Source organism: Myxine glutinosa, chromosome 7 (genome assembly GCF_964187855.1).
Source record: "Myxine glutinosa chromosome 7, kmMyxGlut1.1, whole genome shotgun sequence".
Lineage (NCBI taxonomy): Eukaryota > Metazoa > Chordata > Myxini > Myxiniformes > Myxinidae > Myxine > Myxine glutinosa.
In genome coordinates, this window is record NC_136267.1 from 179,010,307 (window position 1) to 179,030,340 (window position 20,034).

The following is a 20,034-nucleotide window of genomic DNA, read 5'->3' on the forward strand; positions in this document are numbered from 1 at the left end:
GAGTACTTGACAATGAGCCATGTTTCAATTTTTTCCATTGAGCGGTTTGGGAAATATAGAGGTGTAACTTTTTTCCAAGATGGCGTCCATACCACGTGATATATGACGTCATAATAATGAATAAAAAAATTATACAGGCGGAGGCGCTTCTATGGTAAAATTTCGTGTCAATCGGACCAACGGTTGCCGAGAAAATGAATTTTAAAAATGCAGACACGTACGGCACACGGCACACGTACGCAACTGAATGCTTAACCCCGCTTTCCGCTTCGTGAGCGCAGGGTAATAAGATATGTTAATGATGATGTCATCGGTGCCTTCATTATGACGTCATAATTCTACAAATACAACACTTATCCATCCGATCATTATTAATTGTTTTTCAGCAACTGTTGGTCTGTTGGACTCGAAATTTTCACCATAGGAGCGCCTCCTCCTTTCGAATATTTTAATGATAATCATGACGTCATAGGTCATGTGGTACAGGCGCCATCTTGGAAAAACCGAAAAATGTTGCACCTCTATATGTCCAAAACCGCTCTATGGGAAAAATTGAAACGTGGCTCATTGTAAAGAACTCAACATGGGGAATAGGTGTTGTTAACGATGACGTCATTGGTGCTATAATTATGACATCATAATTTGACAGGGACAACGCTTAGTCTGATCAGTTTGAGCATGAAATGTATTGAGCATGACCTATGCAACAATTATATTAGAGTATAATATCAATTTATGATGTCATCGCTCACGTGGTCTGACAGAAAGTATCACACCACAAGGCCGGATTTGGATCAAAGAAATTGATCCAGAAATTGGATCAAAGAAAACAAATGTTCAAAAACAGAAGAGTTGGCTCGCAACAAGTTGACTGCGCAGAGTAAGTATTCTATGAATACCATCTAGTTCTAAAGTGTAATTCTAAAGAGTAATTATATAAGGTTATTCTATAGGATTATACTAAAGTGTAATTCTAAAGAGTAATTATATAAGGTTATTCTATAGGATTATACTAAAGTGTAATTCTAAAGAGTAATTATATAAGGTTATTCTATAGGATTATACTAAAGTGTAATTCTAAAGGGTTATTCTGATGGGTTATTCTAAAGTGTAATTCTAAAATGTAATTCTAAAGGGTAATCCTATAGGGTTATTCTAAAGGGTAATTCTATAGGGTTATTCTATCGGGTTATTCTATATGGTTGTTCTATAGGGTTATTCTATAGGGTTATTCCAATGGGTAATTCTAAAATGTAATTCTAAAGGGTAATTCTATAGGGTTATTCTATCGGGTTATTCTATATGGTTATTGTATAGGGTTATTCTATAGGGTTATTCTGAAGTGTAATTCTAAAGGGTTATTCTAATGAGTAATTCTAAAGTGTAATTCTAAAATGTAATTCTAAAGGGTAATCCTATAGGGTTATTCTATAAGGTTATTCTATATGGTTATTCTATAGGGTTATTCTAATGGGTAATTCTAATGTGTAATTATAAAGGGTAATTATATAGGGTTATTCTATAGGGTTATTCTATGAGGTTATTCTATAGGGTTATTCTATAAGGTTATTCTATATGGTTATTCTATAAGGTTATTCTAATGGGTAATTCTAATGTGTAATTATAAAGGGTAATTATATAGGGTTATTCTATAGGGTTATTCTATGAGGTTATTCTATAGGGTTATTCTATAAGGTTATTCTATATGGTTATTCTATAGGGTTATTCTAATGGGTAATTCTAATGTGTAATTATAAAGGGTAATTATATAGGGTTATTCTATAGGGTTATTCTATGAGGTTATTCTATAGGGTTATTCTATAAGGTTATTCTATATGGTTATTCTATAGGGTTATTCTAATGGGTAATTCTAAAATGTAATTCTAAAGGGTAATTCTATAGGGTTATTCTATAGGGTTATTCTATAGGGTTATTGTATAGGGTTATTCTAAAGGGTTATTCGAAAGTGTAATTCTAAAGGGTTATTCTAATGAGTAATTCTAAAGTGTAATTCTAAAATGTAATTCTAAAGGGTAATTCTATAGGGTTATTCTATAGGGTTATTCTATATGCAATATGGTTATTCTATAGGGTTATTCGATAGGGTTATTCTATAGGGTTATTCTAATGGGTAATTCTAAAGGGTAATTATATAGGGTTATTCTATCGGGTTATTCTTATGGGTTATTCTAATGGGTAATTATAAATGGTAATTCTAAAGTGTAATTACAAATGGTATTTCTAATGGGTTTCGTTAGTTTCTAGGCTTTGCCTATTTCATATTAAAAATGCCAAACTGAACCACTTCCTTCGGGTTATTCGAATGGGTAATTGTCCGTACATCAACAAAGAAGAAGAGGCACTAGAAAATTCTTAAAGAAGAAGAAAATCAATTACACAGGTGAGATTTTGCTTTTACCTCCGCTACTGAAGGTGGACAGATGTTATATTTTCCTCCCTGCTTGTCTGTCTCTTTGTCCATTTGTGTGCAGAATATCTCAAAAGGTTATGGGTGGATTCAGACAAAACTTGGTGGATAAATCGGGTAGGTGTCAATAAAATGCTGAATAGACTTTGGTTCAGGTCCAGATCCAAATCCGGCCTATCGGTGGGATAGAAAACGTAAACTGTTCAGTTTGACAGAGGTATGCGTTCTACCGAGTGCTCTTCTGGCTTTATATGTACTTTGTCTCTGATCTAATGTACAGTGCTTGTAAGTCCGACGTATAGTGTAGTGCTATGGCTTCAACATGTGACGTCATACGATAATTGCAACCAATTTGAGTCAAAGTGCCGAGCTTTTTCTATAGATCCAAACAGCAGGCAGGATTTGGCAAACACAACTGTAAATCAAGGTAGGTTTGACCTGTAAGATTTAGTAACCGATCAGTAATAGGTGGTAGTATAGATTTTTTTTCTTCCATATGAAAACAAACAAAACAAAAGCAGCAGATTCTCGCCAGTACTTGACGACACAGGAACAACGTAGTAAGGAATAAAACAGAGGGGGGGGGGGGGACAAACCAAAGAGGCATGCACGCAAACGCACACACTGGCACCATCTTTCTCCACCATCTTATTTGCATCTTTTCTCCACACATCCATGTTTTTAAAATATTCACGAGAAATACAACCCCTTTCCCATGGTGGACTCTGGGTGCCGGAGACACCTTGTCATGCCGTCTATTTTCTCTACCCAATCAGCAGGGATTTCAAGGAAAAACACTCCCATCCCTCCCTCAAGGGATACATTCCCTGCTCTTCACTTTTTCCTACAAAACTTTAATTAAGGGAAGATCGTCAAGAACAAAGAGCCAAGCATGCCCCACATCCTTCATAGTTCTTCAGAAGCTGAACATTCCGGTTTATGGGTGGACTCAGTGGTGGTAGATCTTTTCTACCCCCGCTAATTCACCCCAGATCCACTTTTTTGAAATACCAACTTATTTCCTGGAAGTCCTCGCAGTGTCCTTGTGTTTTATAATCCCACCCCCCACCCCCCCCCCCCCCCCTTCCCACGCCTCCTCCCCCCAAGCCTTCTCCCTCCCACAGATCTCCCGATGTCCCTGCTCTCAAATGTTGTGTTTGTGCTTCCCCCTCTTTCCCCATCCTGTCTACCGCTACCCTTATTATATACTTTATGTGCCTGTTTGATTTTTTTTTTTTTGGTGTGTGTGTGATTAATGTTAGCTCTTACACGAGCCTCGATCCTGTATCCAAAAAAAAAAAAAAAAAATTAACAACAACGTAGACGAAGCTATGAGAAGCAGTTGAAGGATACATCGGAAAGAAAGCGATTATAAGGGAGTCTGATGGAGAAGTTATAAGACGATGTAGGGTGTAATAACCCCACAAGCATTTTCCTTTACTCGGATATGGAAAGCTGAACGAGGGCTTTGCATTCCTTTGGCAACAGAATACTAAAGAAGCCACAGAGGGATGACAATTGCATTTGCATTTGACTTTTAATGGCAGTGAAAGAATATGTTGTGGGATAATATAATGAATGCCGTGAGTGTGAAACCCGTTTCAAATATGCAAAGCAGTTTGCTCCAAAGATATTCATGTACTTTTCACCTTGGCACTGGCACATTAGATCTTGGCAACACATGCATTCTGGCATGAGAAAAGGGGAAACGTGGAGGCAAAAATAAAAAATAATAAAATAACAAATGAGAACGTTTCATTTGGATGCCTTAAACATATATTGTGTATTAATCTCCGCAAAAGTAGCTCCAAGTTGGCATTTTTAGATATTGTGTGTTGTTTTGCAGTTAAAAACCATTGAATGCAGAATGATGGTGAATCCATGAGAAGATGCCTCCAGGGGGCGCCTGTTAAAGTGTAAACACACAGAAGGGTCATTGGTGGCCTGCGCCTGGGAAAGCTGCTCAACAATGGCTGCCATTGTTTACACAAAGTGTAAACACACAGAAACTTTTTTGTAGTTTTAGAGACATCTCGAAAGTCTTGTCAACATTTGTTTTAACCACGTGCTCCCATTCCCATTCTAGCCGTTTGATTCCATGGGACGCAGAAGAAGAGCACAACTTTAATTACTAGTACCCCCATTCTCAGGAAGGGTCATTCCTCTCTGGGATATATAGATTACAGTAGATCTACGGTTAACCCTCAAGGACATTGTGGGGAGAGGGGGTGGGTGTTCATTTACCAAGTTTCTTGTAGAGCGTTCGCCAAATGGTTTAAGCATTCCAGCAAGCACTCCATTCAAAACCGTTGATAAGGAACGGCTGGCTTAGCAAGCGCTAGCTAGCTGCTTGGTAACAAAACACCCACCCGGGCTTCCTCCCTTTCAGTTTTGTGTTAAACAGCAGTAGCGACTGTTTCAAAAGATCATCAAACGTGTTTGCGGTTTATAATATTTTACTTCTGGTTGGGGTTGTTTCCCCCACAAAACGGTATGATAAGCTGTTTATAAACGTTAACACAGCATTTGTTCAAGGAGAAGAAACCACTTGGGGAGATGGGATATTATTAGTAGTAGCAACGGTACCTGCCCTATGGGCGGTGCTTCAATTGGGAGGCCCAAATGAAAAGGCAAAATATCAGAAATTGAAGGCTTTTTTAATTTTAAACGATTTATATAAACATCCGTTAAATCATATCACACGCAAATCATCAAAATCTAAACAGTATTTGTAGAATTTCAATAAAAGCCACATCACTGTTCATATCGGTAAATATTATTCCATCGTGTTTGGAAAAACTGAAAAATTGGAAATTGGAAAAATTGGGAAAAAATTGGAAAAACAATATAGCCTATTTTACTCCAGGGATTCCCAGGATTACCCACCCCAAATTTTGTTGCCATCGGTTCAGCCATTTTTGCGTTACCTGGGAACAGACGGACAGACATTTGGTGAATTATAGTAAGATTATAATATTGTTTTGTAATAACATCAATATAATGCTATTATCATTAGTATTGTTAGCAGAAGCATCCTTGGACAAACACCATGATAAAGCTATCTTAAAACAGATATACACCTCAACACGCAACCACATTGGCGGAGAAAACCCCATTGGGTGTGGGGGGGGGGGGGGGGGATTAATTTGCTACACCCTTCATTGTTTGACCCTTAGTCCTCCTGACAAGTTTGGTTGAGATTGGATAAGTAACGACCGGTCGAATGTATTGCGGTCAAAAATCGTCAGACAGACACCACATTGCGTATTTCAGTATTCAGTATGACGATAGTGTGCGGCGAAAAACAATCGTGTCGGTTTAATACTTTTGGCAAAGCGAATGCAAATTTTCTTTGTGTAAAATTCGTTTTAGTTGATTTAACACATTTACGCATGCAGTGTGTGCGCTGTCCCTAGTCCCGTCCGCCAGCCTTAGTTTGTGTACGTTAAAGATCCCATGGTGTCTTTGGCGAAGAGTAGTCGAGCTATCACCGGCACCATGACCAAATTCCAAATTCCTGTTATAACCTACAGGGGACACTGCATCAGTGGCACAGCTTTGACCTCAACAAATCATGCTACGTACAGCCACGTGCTGCATACTAATATAATGATAATAAGTAACAAAAAGCACAAATGCAACCAACAGCTATACCTCAAACATGGTTCAAATATTTGCATCTAGCTGCGCAACGAATTGGACGTTCCAGGTGTATATTTTACCTGAATTTGAGGCTGTTGTTCTCTTCTAAACCAAACTGTCCTCGACAAACAAATGTATTAATTTGCATCGATGTACAGGACGCATTTTACATTTACTTTTTGTGGATATTGTGGCTAAATTGTGAAAATGTATATATCTTTTTGGACACATAGTCGAGGCTCATAGAAGAGCTGGTACATTGAACGGATCAGGACATTTTGTGGATTCATGAAATACATACCGACATGTGCATGTTGTATTTCCTCCAAAAGCACTTTTAATATATATTAAGTGTGATCCACTTAAAATTTTAACTGTGCTGCTTAGAAAGGCAGACAGCACTTAAACTCCGCAGAACAACAACCGGGGAGTCACTTGTCCATTTGCATCCAAGGATGAGCCCACACCCGAACCATTTAGTGACGTCATAACTCACTTTTTCGGTGAAGTGATTAAATAATTGCATAGCTGGTTCATCCTACCTTCTCCACCTCTGCCACCAAAGGTGGATGGAGGTTATGTTTTCACCTCTGTTTGTCTCGGTCTGTCTTTTTTTTTATATACAAGATCGAGGCTCGTGTAAGAGCTAACATTAATCACAAAAAGACAAACTGACACATAAAACATAAAATAAAGGGAGCGGGAGATAAGATGGGGAGAGAGAGGGAAGCACACAAGTAAAACAGTAGAGAACAGGGACATCGGGAGATCTGTGGGAGGAGGAGGGCTTGGGGGGAGGAGGCATGGGAAAGAGTGGGGGGTAAAACAAAGGGGGCAGGGGAGGGGAGTTTCTTTGTCTGTGAACAGGATATCTCAAAAACATGGACAGATTCGGACAAAACTTGGGGGCGAGGTTTGCTGTGTCGCAAGAACAAAATGATGAAATTTTGATGAAGATCCTGATCCGGATACTAGAATTTTCTAAGTGATTCTTCACCATTGAGGGACAGGGCCAAAACGATATATCAAAAAGTTAAGGACGGATTGGGACGAAACTTGGTGGATAAGTTGGGTAGGTGAGAATAACAAGCCAATCGAATTTTGGTTCAGGTCCGAATCCAGATCCGGCCTATCAGTGGGATACAACACGTAACCTGTTCAGCCTGGCGGAGGTATGCTCTCTTCCGAGTGCCGTTCTAGTTCCCAATGAATTTCATGTTTGCAACTCTGCAGTCTAAGCTGTGCTGATTCACACCGTTTTGGGAATTCAATTGTCCAATCAAATTGCCATCCGAATGCAATTGATACATTGAATTACACCAAAAATACAGCCCAATTTGATCGGTAATGCACTTAGGGAGCACCAGGGAGTGCAGATCCATTGACAAAATTCAATAGCATCCATGTACTTTCGCAGGATGACAGAAGTATTGTTGATATGCAAGGCTATTGCTTCAACATACCAATTGCGGTGATGGTATAACTCAGACGGTAATAGTTGTGGGTTTCGACCGTGGTAAGGGCAGCACGTGGCCTCTCGTGAACTCCGGGAGAAAGATTTCACTGTCGCCATGAAACCCGAGTCTTTACGAATGTTTGGGATTCGACCGTCTGTGATAGTTGTGGGTTTGTTGTTCGCTTTCGCTTGTTCGCTTTCGCTTTCCACAAAGTCCATTCGCTTTGGTTTCAGGGTGAAAAAAATATATTGGGGTTTGAGTTATTTATTTATTATTTCGGGAGAAACTGACGTACACAAAAAAGTGGGATGGTCAAAAAGTGCTTGGTACGAAATACCAAAAGAGTACAGGTGAGACATAGGTGAGAAAAACATTTAAATCACTGATTAGTCTCCAATCAACATATTCACAAGAGCTAGCTCTACACACATGTCTGTCTGAGTGGGAAGGAAGGTATCATGGTAACTATCTGCTGCTGAGTGAAGGGTTCTTTCTCTGTGCTCACTTTCTTTTCCTGATGTGGTAGAGCTGTGACTTCACCATATTTTACCACCACTAACAAAGTCCACAGACTTTGGTTTACATATATTTTCCCAACATACAGTTTGGTCCAGCATGCAGGGACTATTTATGTCACAAAAAACCCAACATTCTTAGATCGATCAATGTCCAACTTGCAGAAAACTGGCAAAAAATATTAATCACAAGCGATGCATAAAGCACACCTACACAGCAAAGCCATTGATGACTAACTTTTATATAACTGCTACAAGTCTATGAAATTTTTCTTCTTCCTTCCCCCCCGTGAGTTAGACCAATTGGTTTGGTCCATGCGTATAAAGCCTATTATTGGCTGTGGGGTGCAGGGGAGGGGCCAGGAAGGTGATTCAGAGGAGAGAGTGGCCATTTTGGAAGAGGCCTCATGACGGAGTGCCTTTTCGTGTGCTTGTAGGAGCTGTGCTCCCACGTCAATCGGAAGAATGGACGCGACAAAAAGCTGGAATTCGTCCGAGTTTCTTTATTGTCACAAAACAACTCGGGTACTCTGAAAAGCCCGTTTATCGGGCAGCAATATATATACACACATTATCCCGGAGCGTTTGCCCGGGAAAGGCGAGAGGGGGCGTGGCCGGGCGTCCCGGACGCGGACTGGCGTCGAGAGCGGGCGTGGCTGGGCGTGCCAGGGCATGCCCGGGCGTCCCGGCCGGGGCCTGGCAAGTTGAGCGCGGGCCTTCCCGGGCGTCCTGGACGAGCCCGGCATGGTGATCGCTCCGCGTCCTTGGTAGGTGCAAGGCGATTGTGTAAACCCAGTGGTAGCCCCTACACACGTCCCCCCAGAATCGACTTGCACCGGCAGGGTCAATTTGAGGGGGGTCCTGATGACCCGGCCGAAGCGACCCCTGTCGGGTCATGGGGGGGGGGTCCGGTGTGGTGGTGGGCGGTCGAGTGGGGGGCACCGTGGATGGGGGGCGGCCTCGCCACGGCAGAAGGGCCAACCGTGGCGGTTGGTCGATGTCCACGTGCGCCGGCTTGAGGCGGTCCACCGCAATCCGGTCCGACCTGCCGCCGATGTCGATGACGAACGACTTGTCGTCCCGTCGCAGGACCCGGAAGGGCCCGTCGTACGGCGGCCGGAGTGGCCCCCGATGTGCGTCATGACGCACAAAAACGTACTCCGCTGTGCGAAGCGCTGGGGGGACGTAGGACTGGGGGTCACCGTGGTGGGATGTTGGCACGGGGGCAAACCGTCGGGCGGCCTCCTGGAGGTCCGAGCGCTGGTGAGCTGCGGACCAGGGACTGGTAGCGTCGGGCACGAATTCGCCCGGGACGCGTAGCGCCTGGCCGTAGACAAGCTCGGCGGTGGATGCCCGGAGGTCCTCCTTGGGGCCGTGCGGAGGCCCAAAAGGACCCACAGCAGCCGGTCGGCCCAACCGCCGTCTTGAAGGCCGGCCATGAGCGCGGCCTTCATGGAGCGGTGGAATCGCTTGCACAACCCGTTGGCTTGGGGGTGGTAGGCCGTAGTACGGTGGAGCTTGACCCCCAGGTTGCGGGCGACCGCGCCCCACAGCTCGGAGGTGAACTGCGGTCCGCGGTCTGACGAGATGTCCGCCGGTGCGCCGAAGCGGGCGACCCAGGTGGCGATGAAAGCCTGCGCCACGTCGGCGGTGGTGGTGGAGACGAGGGGAACGGCCTCCGGCCACCTGGTGGTCCTGTCCACCATGGTGAGCAGGTGTGTGAACCCCCGTGATGGGGGGAGGGGGCCCACCAGATCCACGTTGACGTGGTCGAAACGTCGTTCGGGCACGGTGAAAGGTGCCAGCGGGGCCTGGGTGTGTCGGTGGACCTTGGCCTGTTGGCAGGCTGTGCAGGTGCTGGTCCAATCGCGGACGTCCCGTCGAAGGCCGTGCCAGACGAATCGCGCCGACACCAGCTTCTGGGAAGCTTTCCGGCCCGGGTGGGAAAGGCCGTGGAGGGAGGCGAAGATGCGGCGTTGCCAGGTAACGGGCACGATGGGGCGAGGCTGGCCTTGGGAGACGTCGCAGAGCAGGACAGTGTCCGCGAAGGGGATGTCGGCCAGGCGGAGGCCCGTGTCCGCCGCCCGGAGGGCTTGCACCATGGTGTCGGTGGTTTGGTCCGCCGCCATAAGCGCGAAGTCCACGCCGAGGTGGACCGCGTTCGCGCTGGCCCGAGAAAGACAGTCGGCCACGGCGTTGTTTTTGCCGGCGACGTGCCGGATGTCCGTGGTAAACTCCGACACGGCGGAGAGGTGGCGCTGTTGGCGGGCCGACCACGGCTCCGTGACCTTGGCCATTGCGTAAACCAACGGCTTGTGGTCGACGAACGCCGTGAAGTGTCGGCCCTCCAGGAGGTGGCGGAAATGGCGAACGGCCAGGTGTAGACCGAGGAGCTCACGGTCAAACGTGCTGTATTTGAGCTCGTTCGGCCGGAGCTGCCAGCTGAAAAAAGCGAGTGGCTGCCAAACTCCGTTCACCCATTGCTCATGTATGGCGCCCGCCGCGTAGTCGGAGGCATCCGTGGTGAGGGCGATGGGAGCGTTGAGCACCGGGTGAGCGAGCAGTGTTGCGTCGGCGAGGGCCCGCTTTGAGCTTTGGAAGGCCGCGTCCATTGCTGCGGACCAGACGATGTCATGCTTGGCCGGCTTGCCCCGGAGGGCTTCGTAGAGGGGCCGCATGAGTTGAGCAGCGCGGGGCACGAAGCGGTGATAGAAATTCACCATTCCCAGGAATTCCTGCAGGGCCTTTATGGAGCGGGGACGTGGAAACGTGGTGATGGCCTCGACCTTGGTTGGCAGCGGCACGGCCCCGTTCTTGGTGATGTGGTGGCCCAAAAAATCAACGGCCGTCGTGCCGAAGTGGCATTTGGCCGGGTTGACGATGAGGCCGTGCTCGCTGAGGCGCCCGAACAATGTTCGGAGGTGGAGGAGGTGCTCGGCCCGGGACATGCTGGCGACGAGGATGTCGTCCAGGTAAACGAAGAGGAACGGCAGGTCACGCAGCACGCCGTCCATCAAGCGCTGGAACGCCTGAGCCGCGTTCTTGAGGCCAAACGGCATCCGTAGGAATTCGAATAAGCCGAACGGCGTGATGACGGCCGTTTTAGGGACGTCGGCCGCCCTGACAGGTACCTGGTGATATCCCCGTATGAGATCGATTTTTGAAAAAATGACCCGTCCTGCCAGACGGGCGGAGAAGTCTTGGATGTGCGGGATCGGATACCTGTCGGGGGTGGTAGCGTCGTTAAGGCGGCGGTAGTCGCCACATGGGCGCCAGCCGCCCCCTGGCTTTGGGACGATGTGTAGTGGCGAAGCCCACACGCTATCGGAGCGCCGCACGATGCCGAGGTGTTCCAAAGCGTCGAACCGGGTTTTGGCCACTGCGAGCTTGGCTGGGTCGAGGCGGCGGGCTCTGGCGTAGACTGGCGGGCCCGTGGTTGGTATGTGGTGCTCGATCCCATGTCGTACTGCGACGGCCGAAAACGTCGGCCGCGTGAGGGCCGGGAACTCCGTGAGCAGGCGAGCAAACTCGTTCGCCGCCGGGAGGGCGCATGCCAGCTCGGTCGGAGCGGAGCTGCTCAATGTGCATAGCAGGGAGCTGAAGGTCTCGGCGTTGATGAGGCGACGCCGTTGGACGTCCACCAGCAGTCCGTGTGCGCAGAGGAAGTCGGCGCCTAGCAGAGCCATGGGCACGTTTGCGGTTACAAACGTCCAAGTAAAGCGTTGGCCGCCGAAGCAGAGGGTGACGTTGCGCGGGCCGAAGGTGCGGATGGCCGATCCGTTGGCCACAACCAAGGAGGGGCCACAAACCGCGGACTGCCTGTCCTGATCAGAGGTGGGTATGACGCTCAGTTGGGCGCCGGTGTCGCACAGGAAGCGCCGTCCGGACGCTTTGTCCGTGATGAAAAGTAAGTTGCCCGTGTGGCCGGCGCTCATGGCTGGTAATGAACGCCGGCCCAGCCGTTTCCCAGCCTGCCGAAGGTGCACGGGGGTCGGCATGTCCGGGCCTTCTGTCCGAACCTGGCATGATAGTAACACCACGCTTGGTCAGGTGGAGGCCCCGGTCGTCGTGCTGGAGGTGGTCGGCTCGGCGTAGCGGCCGCCAATTGCGTCGGCAGTTCGGTCGTCGACCGTGCCGGGTGCTCGGGCACCATGGGCGTTGCGTCGGACGGCGGTGGGCCCCAGGTCGCTGCTGCAATGCGTTGGCCTGCCGCGGAGATCTTGTCGGCTTCCCTGGCGAGGGCGCGGGGATCCGTAATCGTCATGCTTGCCAGGGCGAAGCGTACCGGGCTAGGCAGCTGACGGAGGAACAGCTCCCGGAACAGGAATGCCGGAGAGTGCTCGCCGAGCAGCGAAAGCATGTAGTCCATTCGCTCGGACGGGCGCGTGTCGCCGAGCTCGGGCAGGTCGAGCAGGCGCCGTGCGCGTTCCGCCGATGGAAGGGCGAAAGCGTCGAGGAGGAGCTTTTTAATCGCGCCGTATTTGTCAGCGGCTGGCGGGCTCTCGAGGAGGCTCAGGGCGCGGGCCGCGGTGGCTGAACCGAGCGCTGCTACCACATGGTGGAAGCGGGTGTCGTCGGCTGTGATGCCTCGCAGGGTGAACAGGGAGTCCGCCTGGGCGAACCAAACCGCCGCGTGAGCCTCCCAGAAGGTAGGCAGTTTAAGGGCAACTGCCGTGTCCATGTCGGTAGGTCACCAATGTAGGAGCTGTGCTCCCACGTCAATCGGAAGAATGGAGGCGACAAAAAGCTGGAATTCATCCGAGTTTCTTTATTGTCACAAAACAACTCGGGTACTCTGAAAAGCCCGTTTATCGGGCAGCAATATATATACACACATTATCCCGGAGCGTTTGCCCGGGAAAGGCGAGAGGGGGCATGCCCGGGCGTCCCGGCCGAGGCCTGGCAAGTTGAGCGCGGGCCTGCCCGGGCGTCCTGGATGAGCCCGGCATGGTGATCGCTCCGCGTCCTTGGTAGGTGCAAGGCGATTGTGTAAACCCAGCGGTAGCCGCTACATGCTTGTAGATTTGTCAGCGGGAACCTCTGTACCTGAAGGTTGACTTGTGCCGGAGCAACCCCTGCGGCCACCTCTGTACCTGAAGGTTGACTTGTGCCGGAGCAACCCCTGCGGCCACCTCTGTAACTGAAGGTTGACTTGTGCCGGATCAACCCCTGTGGAAACCTCTGTACCTGAAGGTTGACTTGTGCCGGATCAACCCCTGTGGAAACCTCTGTACCTGAAGGTTGACTTGTGCTGGATCAACCCCTGCGGCCACCTCTGTACCTGAGGGTTGACTTGTGCCGGATCAACCCCTGCGGTCACCTCTGTACCTGACGGTTGACTTGGATTAAACTCTTGCTACCACTGGGCCTGCATTGGGGCCTACTGCTGGGCCTGCATCGGGGCCTACTGCTGGGCCTGCATTGGGGCCTACTGCTGGGCTGGCATTGAGGCCTACTGCTGGGCCTACTCTTGGATCTGCATACTCCCACCCTCTCGTGCTGGGCCTGCACTGGGGCCTACCGCTGGGCCTGCCTTGGGGCCTACTCTTGGACCTGCCTACTCCTACCCTCTCGTGCTGGCCTATTCGGGTTTTTCCCTCTCTTCTCCCTTCTTTGTTTTATGTGTAGGAAGAGATTTTTTGTGTGATAATCCATAAATAAAGCCAGTGTGATTGAAGGCTTGGCTTGGTGTGCTTCAGGCCGTAACAATAACTCACAAGAACATCCACTAAAAGCCCCTCTTTCTATAAACTACTCATTTACTCGGTGGTTCCATAATCAGAAGTCACAATAAATTGTCCGTTATCACAAGATACCCAGAAGTAACCATAAATTACCGAAATGCTCACAAACGTGGCACAAAACTTGAAGTATATAATAACTTGCCAGCTTTTATAACTCCATTCAACGTTCACAATAAAAATCTCACCTCAACAATCAACAATAATAATAAATATCAGTGTGTGTGTGTATGTACGTGTGTGTGTATCTCCTTCATAACTCTAAAACCATGAACCCTAGCGGCCCAAAACTTTGCATGCACACGAAGGGACCCCTAAGGGGCTGCATGGATGAAAACAAGGTGTTTGGGTAAACTTTAACACCCCTTTCGAAGATAATTAAATCATCATGAAAAAAAGGCTTATCCTTGGTCAGCCTGCTTTTCCCTCGCAGGGGTTTTAAGCCGCCATTTGTTTTGGCCTGCTCAAAATGCCTTGCCTTGAAACCACGAAGTACTCTCAAAATGCCATGATAATGGAGGTCTTGAGCACCAACTGCTATCGTCACATGTTGTCTTGATTTGAATTTTTAAATCCTTAATGAAATCTTTTTCATTTATTTCTGAAAATAATAACATATATGCTTTGATTGTACCATCATTCAGACGATGAACAGCACGATCTGTAACACTAAGTTGGAAGTCAGTCTGTTTTCTGGCAGAAACCATCAAACAGATACTAAACTTTGGATCAAAAATAATACGATGTTAGGAATTCAAAATTGGCCAAGGGATGAGCACACACTTTTTACTTCAAGGTGCCTTGAAATATTTACCTTAACCTCAGCCATTTGAGTGATGAATGATGATACAACACTCTTCCAATGGAGCACCAGAGAGTTTGCATTCGGATAATACATTCACGACTAGAACGGTACTCGGTCGTGCACATCGCATACCTCCGCCAGGTTGAACACTTTACGTTTTGTATCCACTGATAGGCCGGATCTGGATTCGGATCTGAACCCAAATCTAAGCGGCTTGTTCTTGTCCACCTAGTTTTGGCATAATCCGTCCACAACCTTTTGAGACATGCTCACAGACAGCAGACAGAGAGACAAACAGACAGACAGGAGCGAAAACATAACCTCCGTCCACTTTCCGGCGGAGGTTACGACTTGATAAGAGAGCTTCAGAGGGGAGTAGACAACCCCTGAACTATTATACCATCCATTGCTTTTCAATAACTCCAGGCCTGCCTTAATACAAATCATGATGTATGGCGACACATTTCAAACTCAACAATTTGCGTATTCCGAGAAACACTGTATCGATATTCATACGCACTTATGAAATGTTTACTACTCCGATTTGGTTCTTTATCAAAACGGATTTTCAGAGTTTTACTCCTGACAGAGTTCCATTCCCAAAAACTTTATACATTTTGCTTTTTACTGCATCTTGAAAATGTTTGTCCAAACTTTAGTCATAATGGGCTGACAATAATTGTATCTGCTCAAGGTAAGCATTTTAAGGCTTTGGAATCTGCAGCAGGACACAAAGACAGAGCTAATGGCGGAAGCTCTATTGCTTTAACGTGAACATTCCTAAGCGAAGCCTGAAGCTCCATCGCAGACTTGTTCAACACAGACAACGTTGTTCTTTGACATCCAAGCTGTCACAAAAGCCCTCAATCAGCAAAATAAACATACAGTAGGCTTTCAAAAAAAAGGTTACAGCCAAGATAAAAATGGCTAGCAGCTTGTCGAAGGCATTCAAAGTAGGCAATTATAGTAACATTTCTTCACAAACACCAGTTATTCTTATCAAGGTATAAACAGTAAACACAAACACATAGTATTTCCCAAATAAAAATGTCAGCGGAGCAACATGCAATTTAATACCAAAATCGGATATCGCACTTCATTTTACTAAACACGACTATGATTACCACTACTACTATTATTACTACTACTACTACTACTACTACTACTACTACTACTACTACTACTACTACTACTATAACTACTACTACTACTACTACTACTACTACTATGCCACGCCACGCCACGCCATTTTGCTGCTCCTGCCGAAGGTGCACATTGCTATTTTCGACATTTCCTTCTCATCCTCTTCCGTTTTCGTTTGTATTTTTGGTTTATTTGGGTTATTTGAACCGAGTTGGTTCATTTTGTTACTTTACTTTGACGTCCCGTTTGAGTTATTAGTCCCTTTGTGTTCGGGCCTAGCCGCGGCGTGCGGCCGCACCCGTGTGGGACTAGATTTGCCGCGCCCGATTTGTGGCGTATCACAAACTGTTTGACTTCCTTGTTTTTGCTTAATCACCCTTGACTTTCTGTGCTAAATTTGCATCGTTTTGGCGATTAAGCCGATAAGTTATTTGCTCAACACGCGTTTGATTATCCTTTTGAGTTGATCATTAGCATACCGGTACGGTCGTGCTAAAATAAACAGAGGCTCGCGAACGAGCTCATTGATATATTTTTTTCCATTTTCATTTGACGGGAAATATACCGTTAATAGCAATCATGCCTCTGGATGGTACATGGGCAAAAATGGCCGCTACTACCTCTGGTGCAGGTGTGAACCGCCCTGCCCACCCGTTTAAGGCATTAACAAGGAAGCACGGGGTGAGATGCGAGTTGGGACAAATCACCCAAATAGAGGCCTATGTAAATGCACTCGCTAGTGTGGTTGATCCAGCAGCGATAGTTGCAGCCTCGAAAATGTATGGACAAGCTGTGTTCTTTCTTAACTCAGAGGCTGCAGCAAACAAAGCCATTGAGAAAGGGATTAGTGTGGGAGGACTCTTTGTACAAGTCGAGCCACTCTCAAGTCTTGGTACTAGGATAATTATATCTAATATACCTCCTTATGTGCCTGACAATGTCGTGGTGCCTTTCCTGGAACGACTGGGAGTGTTGAGATCACCCATCAAGCCTGTGTCTTTGGGCTGTCATGAGCCCTCCCTACAACATGTCTGGTCTTTTAAAAGACAAGTCTCCATTGAATTGGGAAAGGATGCTGAATGTGAGGGGTCGTTTGTTATTCCTTTTGACGGAAAGAATTACAGGGTGTTTTATATGACAAACGAACCCCGTTGTTTTGTATGCAAAGCGAAGGATTACAGGAGAGCAGACTGCCCCACTATCATTAAAGAGGTTGCAGCTCCTCAACGTCCAGATCAGCCTCGAGAGGATCCCAGCGTCACTGAAGGTAACCTAAGAGAGGCGGTTGCTCCTTTGTGCTCGAGGGCAGTGGACCCTCAAGAAAGTTCTATACCAGCTTCTCATCCCAACTCTTCCGCTGCCATAAATCAATGGCAGGCAGTGGGAGCAGGGAAGGCAAAGAGAGCACAGAAGAGGAAATCAGAACCCGCAGAGGATGGGACCACGGAACACCCTGGTACAATTGAGGATGACACGGGAAGTAATGTGTCAAAGGGATTTGTAAAGCCTAGTATTCTGAAGGAGAAAAGAGTGGTAACCCAATCTGAAGAAATGGAAGAAGAAGAAGAAGAAGAAGAGGAAACTATTCATCAAACGACAGGATATGGAGAGTCTTCTCTCTCAGATCCACCCAAAGACAGTTTGAAGAATGAACAGGAAGGGAGACCGTCAGGTAGTAAACCCAGCACGGTAAAGACAAACAACCTAGAGGTATCTGACTTGACAGGGCCAAACGATACTGTGATGTTGGCTCCTGAGAAAATGCATCCAATAATAACAACTGCAACGAAGCTTCAAAATAAACCAGGGATTGAAACATCTACAAGAGCAGTTCTGAACCGAAGGATTAACACCGAAGTTTCAAAGGATTCTGAAGTAGCATTCATCGGTGGGACAGACAGAGAGAGGGAACCAGACACACAAGCATCAATAAAGTTGCTGGCACTGACCGACATCTCAGGTGATGTCACTTCACTCACTGTTGGCGCAGAAAGGGGAATAGTTGAGCACATCTCTATTTTACGACCCCAAAAGGTTGGATCTCCTATACCAACTGAGGAGGAGGCATCCATTCCCACAGGTGTAGCAACGTCCGCCGCATCAGAGCCAAAGGAGCGTTCCTCTGCGCCAGAAGATTATGCCAAGTCAGCCTTGAGAGACGACATGGCAGAAGACTTGACACATTGTACAAGTACACCAAAGGAGAAGGATCTTGAACCTCCAGACAGCGATGATGAGGAAAGTATTGGTGATGGGGAAGACTATCAAGGGTCACTGACTGGTTTAGAGACAGACCTACCTGCAGGACGCCATTCCTGCATTCCCAGCCAGGAGATACTCGAGTTCCTGGAACAAAGCTTGCATAGCAGGAAGAAAGTGGAAAATGCGCTGAAACGGTGGAAAGATTATGACTTGCTAGTGCATTCCTTGTATGCACTAAGGAGAGAGGGACATAAAACAAGGACTTCAGGCTCGGCCGAACAAGCCCGAGTCAGGAAGTTTCTAGCAAAGTTGTTGAGTTATGGGCCTGAATATAAATTCGTTTAGGAGGATGAATTTCACAGAAACAAAACTCTCAATACAATAATGACATCAAACTTACGAATAGGATCATTGAATGTCAATGGCTGTAAGGATGCATTCCGTGTGCACCAGGTATTGTCATTCTGTGTGAAGGAAAAACTTGAAGTAACCTTTTTGCAGGAAACCCACACGACCCCAGAGGCTGCATCCCGATGGGAAAACCAATGGGAAGGCTTGGCCTTTTTCAGTCACCTAACGGACACATCTTGTGGAGTGGCTACCCTCTTTTCACCAAAGAGGAAACCTGAAATACTTGTCGTAAAGGAAGCCAGTGTGGGGCGGTTGCTACATATAAAAGCAAAGTTTGAAGAATTTGTTGTCAATTTCGTCAACATTTATGCACCTTGTGTAGGAGTTGCAAGGGGGATTTTCTTCAACCGGTTGCAGAGATTCATGCTCACCTTGCCTGGTGAAGAGTGTGTAATTCTTGGAGGAGACTTTAATTGCACTCTAAACCCCTCCCTTGATCGAATAGGTCAGGAGCCGCATAATCCCTCTGTAAGAATATTACAACAAACCATAACACTGTTAAACTTGAGGGATACTTGGCACATACAACACCCCACAGACAGAACATTCACGTATACGAGTATCAGAGGTGGTCATATATCACAATCCCGGCTCGATAGAATTTACGTGTCTCACCGTTGGTGTAAGATTGTCAGTGACTCCGGCATAAAAGTTGCCCATTTCACAGATCACAACTTGGCCTGGATTAAGTTTTCCCTGGCGGAAACAAGGCGAGGCCCTGGCTTGTGGCACCTGAACAATGCTTCAAGTCAGGATGAAGCCTTTTTGTCGATCTTTTTGAATTTTTGGCAAGCCTGGAGGAATAAAAAAGGAGATTTCTGCTCACTTGGATTCTGGTGGGATGTAGGCAAGGTACGATTGAAATTGCTGTGTCAGGAATACTCATATGGATCGAGCAAAACACTTGGGTTAGGGATCAAAAGACTGAAAGAGGAACTGCTGCACCTTGAGAAGCACCTGGCCACACTTACCTCTACTGAACTGCAGGCATACCAAGAAAAAAAGAGCACCCTTAAAGCATGTAGTCGTGTGAAGGCACGAGGGGCGTATGTGCGCTCTCGTTTGCAGTTTATTTCTGAGGATGAATATGTCCTGAATTATCTCAAAGGGGTGGAAAAACGCAAAGGTCAATTCAGGACTATAGCGAGTGTTCTCGCAGAAGATGGTCTCTTGCTCAATAGCTCTGAGGGTGTTCAAAAACGAATTAGAGCCTTTTACGCTCAGCTGTATTCGGGTAAGAGCACAGATGCAGGTGCAGGTGGCACTTTGTGGAGTAGTCTTCCTGAAGCCTCTGTAAAAGACCGGGAGCAGCTGGAGACTCCATTATCTCTGGAAGAATTGAAAACCGCCCTGCACAGCCTATCAAGAGATAAAGCCCCTGGCATGGATGGCTTATCATGTGAATTCTATACAAAAGTATGGGACTTGGTTGGACCTGATTACCTAAGCGTAGCTCAGGAAGCATGTGATACAGGTATAATGCCCCTTTCTTGGCGTCGAGCGATGCTGGTCTTGATTCCCAAGGAGGGTGACTTGAGAGACTTGAAGAATTACCGCCCTGTGTCTCTGCTGTGTGTGGATTATAAGGTCATGGCTAAAATGTTGTCACTCCGTCTCGGACCAGTCCTGACAAAATTAGTCAGCCCGGACCAATCTTATGCCATTCCAGGCAGGACAATACATGACAACA

General features: G+C 47.1%; 1 protein-coding gene across 2 annotated transcripts in view; it reads right to left on the bottom strand.

Moving 5' to 3' along the window:
- LOC137431869 (TGF-beta receptor type-1-like) overlaps positions 1–20,034 on the bottom strand; it is a 308,951-nt gene that overhangs the window by 20,536 nt on the left and 268,381 nt on the right. The window lies entirely within an intron of this gene.